We start from the raw sequence: 11928 nt of genomic DNA, 5'->3' as shown, positions 1-11928 counted from the left end.
GCAGCCAGGAGTGTATTTTAAAAAGAAATACTAAGAAAAGTTGAAAAGAGTGGCGTGCATGTCAGCCCCAGTTCACTATCAAGCTGTGACTCATTGTTCATTTCAGTTTGTATTTGGTGCGTTTGCCAGGGACTGAGCCACGTCTACTCCGGCTTGTTTTTTTGAATGAGAATTTCCAACCACATGGAAACTCTGGTGCCATTTAAAAACAAACAAAAAAAAAACCATAGAGTGCCACGCTCATCTGTGTCAACCACCAGTAACACTGAAATTGATTTCATATCCTCCCAAGTTAGGATCACTTTCCCCTACTTGGATTTGGTTTGCAGTTTTGGCATGAATTGGTGAGAGCTAAAATATCATTACATTTTTTTTAAAAAAAAGTTTTTGTCTGGTGTAGATTTGAGAAGATCTGAGGTTTGAAAATCATCATCATAAAACACATGATCGTCCATCAAATTCCTGAGACCACAGTGTACGTGGTGTTCCATTCCAGGCTTACGGAAACCGTAGCATCAGCTCTCATCTGGCCATTGTCACCGGGGTAGACAGAGAATCAATCAAATCAACAAGTACTTATCCAGGACTTAACGCACTCAGCGCAGCTCCAGGGTACGGGGGCGGGGGCTGCGGGAGACGGGAGGACACATTCCTTCATTGTGCGAAAGACTGAGGAGTTAAATGGCCATTGTTCCCTCCGGATGCTCACTGTCTGCCCTGGTCCTTCGCTGTGAATAGCTGCCTGATTTTAGGTTACAGGTTGGAAATGTTCTAACTCCTTTGTGCTTTCACCATGCGATGGGTTATTTGGAGGAGAAAACGCCCACAAATTTATTGCGCTGGCCTGGTGTTTGCTCTTCACAATTGCTGCTGATTTTGGCAGCATAGAAAGGACCCTGCATCCTGCACAACAGTGTAGAGAGAGCTTCAAGGGACTGATTTCCTCCCTGGCAGCCCCTCTCTGAGGGAGTGGGCAAGCGACCAGCAGGCCCCTGCTTGCCAGCTGGTAGCGTGCCGTCTCCAGGGCCCACGGAGCCGACCAGCAGGCAGACAGATAGGCACTGATGTTCCGTGCGTATTCCTGGAAAAGGGGGGAGAGGCCAGGTTATATAATGATCTGATTTTTTTTTTAAGAGAAGTCCAGACCCCTTTCTAATAAGTAAAGCCACAACTGAGAAGCGTAAGGGATTTTTTTTTCTTGTATGCCAATGAGGGAGGCATTTCAAAGCACCCATGATTTTTCTAGCAGCTTCATGTACATGTAATTTACATAGCATAAAACTCACCTCCTGTAAGTGCGCAGTCCAATGAGTTTTTGTAAATTTGTACAGTCGAGCAAACATCGTGATAGTTTGAACACCTCCAACACCCCAGAAAGTTCCCTCCCGCCCGTTTGCAGGCCGTCCCTGCTCAGGCTCAGACAACCACTGTCTGCTTTTTGTCTAGAAATCTCATATAAATGGAACCATACAGTATGTAGTCTTCTCTGTCTGGCTTCTTTCACTTATAATGTTTTCTGAGGTTTGTTCATGTTCTTTCATGTGTCAGTAATTTATTCCTTCTTACTTCTGAGTAGTGTGCCATCGTATGGACAGGCCATTTTTGTTAATCTCTTCATCAGTTGATGGACAGTAAGCTCTTCTTTCATTTTTTACTGTAATACCCACTCGGCCACTGATAACTTTAAGTAAGACATGACACTGATGTTGAAATGGCAATTTAATCCGCTTCTGATTTTGAGTTATTCGTGGTCACTGCACCAATTCTGAAATCTTCTTCAGTATAAAGTACATTGGAAAGTAGGACGTTATCAAGTGGATATTCTGTCCCATTAAGACTTCACTTAGGCCACATGGACCAGATCTTATAGGCTTGACATGAGCCAGCTCTTTTCAAAAGGAAGAGAAATTTGCCCAGACATTCCTACTCCCCGCTTCCTTACCATATCTGCTTTCTCACTCTTCAAGTACTTCCTTCTGCCAGGTGCCCTGCCCTTCACTCGTTCATGCGTGCATTGCTTCATGCACCCCCGTCCATTCTACAAACATTTACTGGGCACAGAACGAGGTGCTGTAGTGAAAGTAAAACATGAATCAAACATGAAGACTATAGCCCAGCTGGTGTTGCTCAATGGCTAAGCATTGACCTATGAACCAGGAAGTCAGGGTTTGATTCCCAGTCAGGGCACATGCCTGTCTTGCAGGCTCAATCCCCAGTGTGAGGAAGATCCCCCATATAGGAGGCAGTCAATTGATGATTTTCTGTCATCATTGATGTCTCTCTCTCTCTCTCTCTCTCTCTCTCCCCCTTCCTCTCTGAAATTAATTAAAAATATATTTAAAAAAACACATATCATAATAAAAGGCTAATATGCAAATAGTCATCATGGCATCACGCCGTAACAACCAATCAGCAGGGACCTGAGGTTGTGTGGTGCCTGGCCAGGCCGGGGGATCTCAGGCCGCACTGGGGGCACCTGAGACTGTGCCCCCTTGCCCCAGGGGGCTTGATGGGGGTGGGGCCAGCTGGGTTTGGATCTTGCCCAATGGGGGTGGGTCCAACCAGGTCTGGGTCTCGTGTGATTTCGAGGAGCGTGGGTGGGTGGGGGGACTTGACTCTGGGTCCCACAGCATGCCCCAAACTCTGACAGGAGGGAGATTTTCATATACATTTTACTAATTTTCTTTCATCTCTGACACTTCTATCATAGAGAAAGGGCAAATAGCAATATTAAAATATTTCCTTTAATTAATTCCCTTTTGATGTGCATGAATTTCATGCACTGGGCCACTAGTGAAGACTATAATCAGTCTGCACACATGCCCAACTCAATTTTTGGAACATTTTAACAGATCCATAGTAAAAGTGCATTTTACCTACATACACACAACTGAGACAAAAGTTTCATGAACACAATATTTTATCAGTGGTGCACTGTTATTTTCTATTTCATTTTAAAGAAATGGTTGGTGGCAACCCACTCAACAAATTTTACTGACACGAATGGGTTGCATCTTGCCATTAAAAAAATGTCACTCAAATATTAAAACTTTAGGATAAAGGAGGAACAGGGAAAGGGAGAAGTGTGTAGGAGCTGACCTGAGGTAGGCAGAATATCAGAGAGTGGGTGTGAGGCCCTTAGCGACACAGAAGCCATTCAGCGCACTTTATGGGTGGTTCCCACCAGGGCTTGGGCCACAGTCATCCTGGTAGCAAAGCCCGTGTGTTGGAGAAGGCAGGCCTCCGAGGCTCAGCAGAGGTGGCGGCTGGAGAGGGGGCAGCGAGAGGAATGTGCCTTCCTTCCCAGCGATAGGACCAGCCCAACTTCATACAGCACATGGCCCTGGCTGCTTCTAAATCTATTGCCCTTGGATTTGATAATGTTTCTCTTAGAGTAGCTGAAACTCGCAAGAACTGAACAGATTTTATGGTCTCTCGGGAGGAAAGAGAGAGACAAAATTTCTTCATTAGCCTGTTTTCTCTGAGCTGTTTTTTTTTGTGTTTTTTTTTTTTGTAATGCAATAACTAAAACCGGGCACTGTAACAATGTTTTGTCTCTCAGTAAATGCCACTGAAATCCTTTGTCTGGAGGTACCTCTCTCCTCCTCTAAAGCTTAAGGGTGTCAAGCATGCGGCAGGGGTGGCTTGGAGCAGGCCGGGGAGGGCTTTTTTTCCAAAGCCTGTATTGAGAGTTTACTATTGACAAAGCATTTTACGTACTTGGTCCCATTTCATTCTCAAGTTGAGCCAATAGAGTAGACACCTGTATCCTCATTTTCCAATGTAGAAAGGGGGCTCAGAGAGGTTCATTAACTTACCCAAGACCACAGAGCTATAATGTGGCAGAGTTGCAACGCCAACTCGGGTCTTCTGATGCCTTGGAGGCGGGGGAAGTTGGCGGTACTGCTTCCGCGAACAGTCATCGAGGATCTCTGACATACAGGCATGATCGCTGCCCCGAGGGCTCACGGCATTGCCCAGTGTGACCTGGACACAGGGTGACCTGGCGGCTGCAGAGAGTGGTTTGGCTGATCCACAGGAGATGAACTGTGGGAAGTGGGGAGCCCCTGGAGGCTCCTGAGCAGAAGCGTCACTTGGCAGATGCAGATTCCCTCTGGCCGTGGACGAGAGGTGACAAGCGCTGGCACAGGATGGCGGTGGCGGGAAGGCAGGGAACCATGTGGTGAACGTGGAAGGTGGCATGGCCAGACTTGATGGCTGATTAGCATCACTTTTTTTTTTTCCAGCCGACATGGTTGACCAGAGTGACCCCTTCCCCCATTCATTCAAGATAATCCTTTTGGGAAAAGGCCCCAAGCTACCTGCTGCTCCTGAATTCTGCTTGTGGAAGAAGCCCTGTTGTTTTGCGTCTCTGGCTGCAGCCGGAGGTGTATTTCCTTGGCTAACCCTGAACGCATGAGTGTGTGTGACAAGCTCAACCGCTCTCTCCACCACAACAAATTATTCCACATGCTCCCCAGTTGCATTCAAGCGAGTTGGGAGCCTGTGATTGTCCTTGCTTGGTCAGTGGGACCACACCGTGTTCCATGGTGTGAGCCGTTGTGTGGTCCCATTCCTGCAAAGCGTTCCCCCACCTGCCCTGCTTCCCACAGTGGCTAACTTAAAACAAAAATCACGAGGAAGGCCTTCCATATTGTGGCTCCCATTTGCAACATTTTCTTCTATCTTCGTAATTTCTTCCACCCAAGACGGAATTTTGTGTTTCAAAAACACAGGGCTCAGACTGGGACCACCCATCACTTTGACCTTGGTCCTGTCTATCCCTCTCTTCTCAGCCCTTCCAAACAGGGTTACTGATGGCCTCTTGGCCTCGAGAATGAGGTGAAATAGTCACAGCAACCCATGATGAGGAAGCACTGGGATTTTCACGTTAAACATGTAAGAAACAGCTCGAGTAATCTGGGCCAGTTCTGCCTTTGAGAGATGGCATAAAACAGAGAGCCCTTTATTTTCCAATCATTTTCAAACTAAGACAAGAGACTGGGAAAAGCCAAGGTTTGGCGAGTTGAAATGGAGTCCACCACCTATTGCACCTGGGGAAGCTGACTTAACGATCTCTGGACCTCAGGTTCCTCATCTGTAAAATGGGTTCAGAAATGCCGCTGCCTCCTAGAGTGGGTGCCACAGCTGACATTTGCAGCTGACGCGGGCTGGCCATATCCTTACCTTCTTGTCCCTTATTTGCTCTCAGGGTTTTGGCATGTTGGTCCCTTACTTCCGCTCAGGCAGAATAGCACAGTGGTTAAGAATGTGGCCTCTAGGCCCTAGCTAGTTTGGCTCAGTGGATAGAGTGTTGGGAACATTGGCCTGCAGACTGAAGTTCCCAGGTTTGATTCTGGTCAAAGGCACGTACCTCGGTTGCAATCTCCATCACTGGCCCTGGTTGTGGTGCATGAAGGAGGCAACTAATTGATGTGTCTCTCTCACATCGATGTTTCTCTCTTTCTGTCTCTCCCCTTCCCTTCCACTCTCTCTAAAAGTCAATGGAAAAATACCCTTGGGTGAGGATTAACAAAAACAAACAAACAAAAAAGATTTGGAACCTGGGCCTGCTTACTAGGTATGTGTGATTTGGGGCAAGTTGACTTCAAAATGCTTTTGCCTCAGTCTACCCATAGATAAAATGGGGCTGTTGTGAGCATTAAGTGAGCTAGCTGATCTTTAGAACTCCTTGAATCTCAATCATCTTAGGAGCCACCTGTTGGTCTAGGATAGTGGTCGGCAAACCGCGGCTCGCGAGCCACATGCAGCTCTTTGGCCCCTTGAGTGTGGCTCTTCCACAAAATACCGACTTCTGCGCATGGGCCACAGAGTTTCAATCGCACTGTACATGTGCGCCCACACGTGGTATTTTGTGGAAGAGCCACACTCAAGGGGCCAAAGAGCTGCATGTGGCTCGCGAGCCGCGGTTTGCCAATCACGGGTCTAGGAAGCAGGCCTTGGCTTACCTTCTGTCCTCCTCCTCTCTGTTCAAAGAGCCAACACAGCTTGGAATTCAACGACAATGAGAGTGAGGTCTGCCTTAGGATCCCAAACAGCAGTGATCTCCAGCTTCAGCTGCTCTCCTCCTGGACGCATTTCCTAGGGCACCTAAGCTTTCTGGGCAGGCTGGCTCCCTTAGAGGAGAAAGGTAGGTAACTTTCTTTTCTTTTTCTAAAAAATTCTGGTAAAATCTATGTGACATCAAATGTGCCGTTTTTGGCATGTTTAAGAGTACAGTTCAAATGCATTCAGTACATTTGTGCAACCATCACCACCATCCATCTCCAGAACTTGTTTATCCTGCAAAACAAAAACTCTGTACCCATTAAATGACTCTCCATTCGTCTCCCTCTCCTTGGGGAGGGGACCGCCGGTACCGAGCACCCGCCGGTACCGAGCACTTTCCACCTCTCCTTTCATAGGGACTAATGTGAACAGCCTTTACCCAGAGGCTCCATCCGAAGATAAAGGTGCTGAAATGGACATTCATGACTTACCCTCGGCTTACATTTCAGACACACAGATTCATCAGTAACCAGTTCCTCTCCTGGTTCCAAGACATCATCTCTTAATAATCGCATTAATGGTCAGCAGTAACGTATAAATAATTGTTCAAAAACCCATGTTTCACAAAGGTATTCGGGCCCCACCCAGGCTGACTCCTGAGATGGCTCTTACACCCTGTGCTGTCAACTTCACATTCTGACTAATCTCACAGTAATAGGAGTGCTGTTTTCCCTTCTGAATCACATGAAAAGATGGGGAGAGAATATACTTATACTAGAGGCTCGGTGCATGAAAGTCATGCACTGGGGGAGGGGGGGGCGGTCCCCTCAGCCCGGCCTGCGCCCTCTTGCAGTCCAGGACACCCCTCACCCCTTACCATCTGCCTGCAGTGGAGGTGGGGGAGGCTCCTGCCACCCCTGCTGCGCTCACCAGCCATGAGCCAGGCTTCTGGCTGAGTGGTGCTCACCCTGTGGGAGCACACTGACCACCAGGGAGCAGCTCCTATGTTGAGCATCTGCCCCCTGGTGGTCAGTGCGTGTCATAGCAACTGGTCATTCTGCTGGTCGTTCTGCTGTATGGTCAATTTGCATATTAGGGTTTTATTATATAGGATGTAACCCCAGGGAGACCAGCTGATAGCACATTCCTATAAAACTATTTTGGATGAAGTGAGTGTTCCTCGCTTAAATCAATATTTAGCCTTTGGGACTGAAGGGCAGTCACAGGCGTATCCATTGTCTCAGTGTTGAACACACCACTGTCACAGCAACATTGAATGGGGCCTTTGCACCGTATAACTGCGCCCCCCAAATGACATCAAGTTGAAGACAAATAACATCAAGTGTAGAATTCTCGTGGAGGTTTGAGAAGTGGGCATGATGAATAATGTGGTGTTAGATGGCTGGAAAGCTTTGCAATTTTCCTCTGGGTACTCAGCATCGCCATCACTGTTCACCCCTCATATGCCCTTCTTTGTGGTTAATCCTCACCCAGGGATATTTTTTCTATTGACTTTTAGAGAGAGTGGAAGAGAGGGGGAGAGACTGAGAGAAAAACATTCATGTAATGGCTGTCTTAGCAATACCGGAAGCTTGACGATAGTGACACTAGGTCAGTGGTCGGCAAACTCATTAGTCAACAGAGCCAAATATCAACAGTACAGTGATTGAAATTTCTTTTGAGAGCCAAATTTTTAAAACTTAAGCTATATAGGTAGGTACATTGTTATTAACTTAATTAGGGAATTCCTAAGGCTTAGGAAGAGCCACACTGAAGGGGCCAAAAAGCTGCATGTGGCTCACGAGCTGCAGTTTGCCGACCACAGGGCTAGGGAATCATGTGCCCTTCTTCAGAATTGCCAGCCATCCACAGCCCTTGCTGAAGGCGGGGGTTGATTTGACAGCGTTAGCCTTATGTGACCAGCCCTCTGGCCACAGTTGATTGGGCCACAGGGGCTCCTGACCTCAGAGAACAAATGCTGAATGAGGGGACAGAGAAGCTAGAGTCCACTGGGGGCCCTGGAGCCCAAAGGTCATGTGAAGATGAGGCTTGGGCATGTATCATGGGAAGCCAGTCGCTTAGGTTGGGGGTGGGGAGCAGGAGCTTACGTGCACAGAGAGGCAGAGACAGGACCACACTGGCCTAGAGAGAAGGACAGGGACAGGGTAGCATCCTGATGCCTTTCCGGGTCCCTGGAGGCCTCTTGAACTTCCTGTTCCAGGGTCCCAGGAGAGGCCCTCTTTGCTTCATAATAATTCCCTTCTGAATTGTGCTTTTTTGGGAATCAGTATCAGTTCCTTACCACCAAATGCTCTGTGTGGAAAGCACTCTGAGGCTGGGTGTCTGTCTGTCCCATCCAAAGCAAACTCCTCCAATTCCCCAACTGAAAAATGGGCAAAGGATTTTCATAGACATTTCTTCAAAGAAGATATTTATGAGCACATGAAAAGATGCTCAAGGTCATTGGACATTATTCATTAGGGAAATGGAAATGAAAACCACAATGAAATACCACTTCACACCCACTAAGATGGCTATTATTATTACTTTAAAATTTAAAAAAAAATATTTATCTTGAAAGTATTACATGTGTCCCTTTTCCCCCCAGTTGACCCCTTCTAACCCATGCCCGACCCCCATCCCAGGCCTTCACCACCCTATTGTCTGTGTTCGTGGGTTATGCATATTTGCATACAAGTTCTTTAGTTGATCTCTTTTCCACCTCTTCCCTCTGAGATTTGATAGCCTGTTCCATGCTTCCATGTCCCTGTGTTTTGTTCATCAGTATATTTTGTTCATTAGATTCCACATATGAGTGAGATCATGGGATACTTGTCTTTCTCTGACTGGCTTATTTCGCTTAGCATAATACTCTCCAGGTCCCTCCATGCTGTCTCAAAGGGAGGATGGCTATTCTTTTTGAAAAAGGAAAACAAAAAGTGCTGATGAAGCGGAGAAATGGGGACCCTCAGGTGTTGCTGGTGGGAATGTAAAAGGATTCAGTGCTGTGGAAATAGTTTGGCAGTTCCTAAGTTACTAAACATAGAATTTCCATATGACCCAGCAATTCTACTCCTGGGAGTACCCGAAAGAATTGAAGGCAGGGTCTCAAGCAGATGCTTGCCCATGAATGTTCATAGAAGCATTATTTGCAAGAGCCAAACGGTGGAAACAACTCAAATGTCCATCAACACATGAACGTTGAACAAACTAAGGTCTACCCTACAGTGGAATATTTTGCAGCCTTAAAAAAGAATTTCCATATGACCCAGCAATTCTACTCCTGGGAATACCCAAAAGAATTGAAGGCAGGGTCTCAAGGAGATGCTTGCCCATGAATGTTCATAGAAACATTATTTGCAAGAGCCAAAAAGTGGAAACAACTCAAATGTCCATCAACACTTGAACGTTGAACAAACTATGGTCTACCCTACAATGGAATATTTTGCAGCCTTAAAAAAGGAAAACAATCCTGATACATGCTACAACATGGGTGAACCTTGAAGGCACTATGCCTAGTTAAAGAAGGTAAACACCGAAGGACAGATAGGGTCTGATTCCACTCGTATGAGGTACCTAGAATAAGGCAAGTTCACAGAGAAAGAAAGTAGAGTGGTGGTTCCCAGGAGCTGGGGGTGGAGGGGAGGGAAGAATGGGAATTATTGTTTAATGGGCACAGAGTTTCTTTTGGGGTTGAAAAGAACATTCTGGAAAAGAATAGTGGCGATGGTTGTTCAACGTTGTGAATGTACTTAATGCCATTGAACTCTACACTTAAATTTGATTAAAACGCTGCATTTCATGTTATTTATGTTTTACCACAATAAAAACAAACAAATGGCAGTGGAGAACAGATTTCTTTCCTTCCTCCATCTTTCCGTGGTCTTTGAGCATCTGGCCAAGGCCACCTGACGCTTTCTCATGAGGAGGGTCAGTGTTACTGCTTGCAGCTGAGACTTGGCAACCCGATGGGAGGGAGCTAATTGTTGACTGGCCCGTGTTGCCACCAAAGTGTTTTTCAAGACCAACTGGGGGTCCAGTCCTAAGATGGTGAGCACATGACGGGTGATTTTGTGCTTGTTCAGTGGAACTGCCCTCCCAGAGCACAGGGGCCTGGGCCTCACTCCTTTGAAATGTCTTCCTAAGTATGTGCTGCTGTAATTTTTCTTACCATGATAGTCATTCTACCCACACTGAACCCAGAGATCTCCCCCAGATTATTAAAGATAAGCTAGGAAGAATCTTCATTACAGATTTATAGCCATGAAAAGTTGAAACCCAGGCAAATGTTCAAGGTAGAGATATTGTTAAATTAATGATGGCATATCCAGATGATAGAATAGTATGCAGCCATTAAAAGTCCTATTTCTAAGGATATGTCATGATGTGGGGAAGTGCTCATAGTGAAATTCATGTGAAAAAGCAGGACAAAGAACTGGATAGTCGTCATGGTTCCGGTATTGTTGCAGCCATATCTGTATAGAAAACTTCTGTAAGGAAAAAACTGAAATGTTACAGTGATTATTCCAGAGTAGAAACGTTATAGGTCATTTGATTTGTTTCTTTATACTTTTCATTTTTTTCCCTAGAAGGCATACTATGTTATTTTTATATTCAGGAAAATAAAATGTTATTCACTTTTTGTGAAAGAAGGTGAAGTGAGGTCGTTTTGGTGTAAAGAAGACATCTAGCACAGCTCTCCTAGGTCAGTGTTTTAAAAGCCGAGAGGCCCTTGTTTAATGGGCACAGAGTTCCACCTTGACCTGGATCTGCACCTATCACATGTGTTAAAAACATCTCTGAGCGGTAGTTTCCAGCCTACTATTCCTCTTGGAGACCTCAGCTTGGTGCATCATTTGTTTTGTTTGCTGCAGACTGGAGGTGGAAACACAGCCGCCTGCTTCTTTTGCTAGAGTTTGTGTCTGGGTTTTGTCCATCGCTGTCGTATTTACACCTTTTTGTCCTTCTGAAGGCTTCCCTCCCTGTCCCCTACACCACTTCCTAAGTTGCACAAACCCACCCACCTTCTACACCCCAGCAGCCCCCACCCCCAATGCTTCAGAATTCCTGATTGTTTACTCAAAAAGAAGAGTGATTCATGCTTGGAATTCCAGGGCTTGTTTATCATCTGCATGACAGTTATTTGGGGGAACTTCCAATCTATCTTGGTTTGAGTCTTGCGGAAAGGAATAAATTACTCTTCTTCCCCAATAAAATATGTTACCAGCTCGCTATTGTATGGAATAGTTAAACAACAAACAAAATAAAAGCCAGTGACATACTTCCTGTTAGCATCACGGGCATTCTTACAAAAGGAAAAATAAGTCAGAAGTTTGCTACAAGTGGTATTTTCTACCACTATTACTGCCATTTGCCGTTTTCTTGATGAGCATGATGCTTCAGATGCTGTGGGAATTGTTACGTGTGCACTTCATAAACATGAGCTATGTCATTGGCCTCGGCAGCTTCTCTTTTGGAATATTGAGAATATTTAGTATGATTTGTGTATCTTCTGTACTACATGGGGCAATGTGGGATTATGCAACAATATTTTAACTCAAAATTGTCAAAATCTATAACCACAAAGAGGAACATGCTTACAATGACTCTGGGGAATATTGTGGTTTTTTTAGTCTTGTTTTAAAAATAATAATGGCAAGTTTTTTTTTGTTTGTTTTTCTTTTGTTTTGTTTTTTTCCTTTGCACTCTTTCAAAAAGCCACTAGGTCTAGGCAAAAGCAACAAATTCTTTGAAGACTTTGGAAACAAACCACTTTCCTTAGCCAAAATGGAAACAACCAGGCCATTAAAATAATTATGTACTTTGAAATGAAAACTCTATGAGGTTGAAATGTAGAATGCGCCTACAGAGCCACTTGGAAGAGCAAAATCTCAAAATGAAAATGAACCGAACGCTTGC

This window comes from Myotis davidii, unplaced genomic scaffold (assembly GCF_000327345.1).
Source record: "Myotis davidii unplaced genomic scaffold, ASM32734v1 scaffold107, whole genome shotgun sequence".
NCBI classification, from domain to species: Eukaryota; Metazoa; Chordata; class Mammalia; order Chiroptera; family Vespertilionidae; genus Myotis; species Myotis davidii.
The sequence above is the reverse complement of the archived record's forward strand: the minus strand, read 5'-3'. Positions refer to the sequence as shown.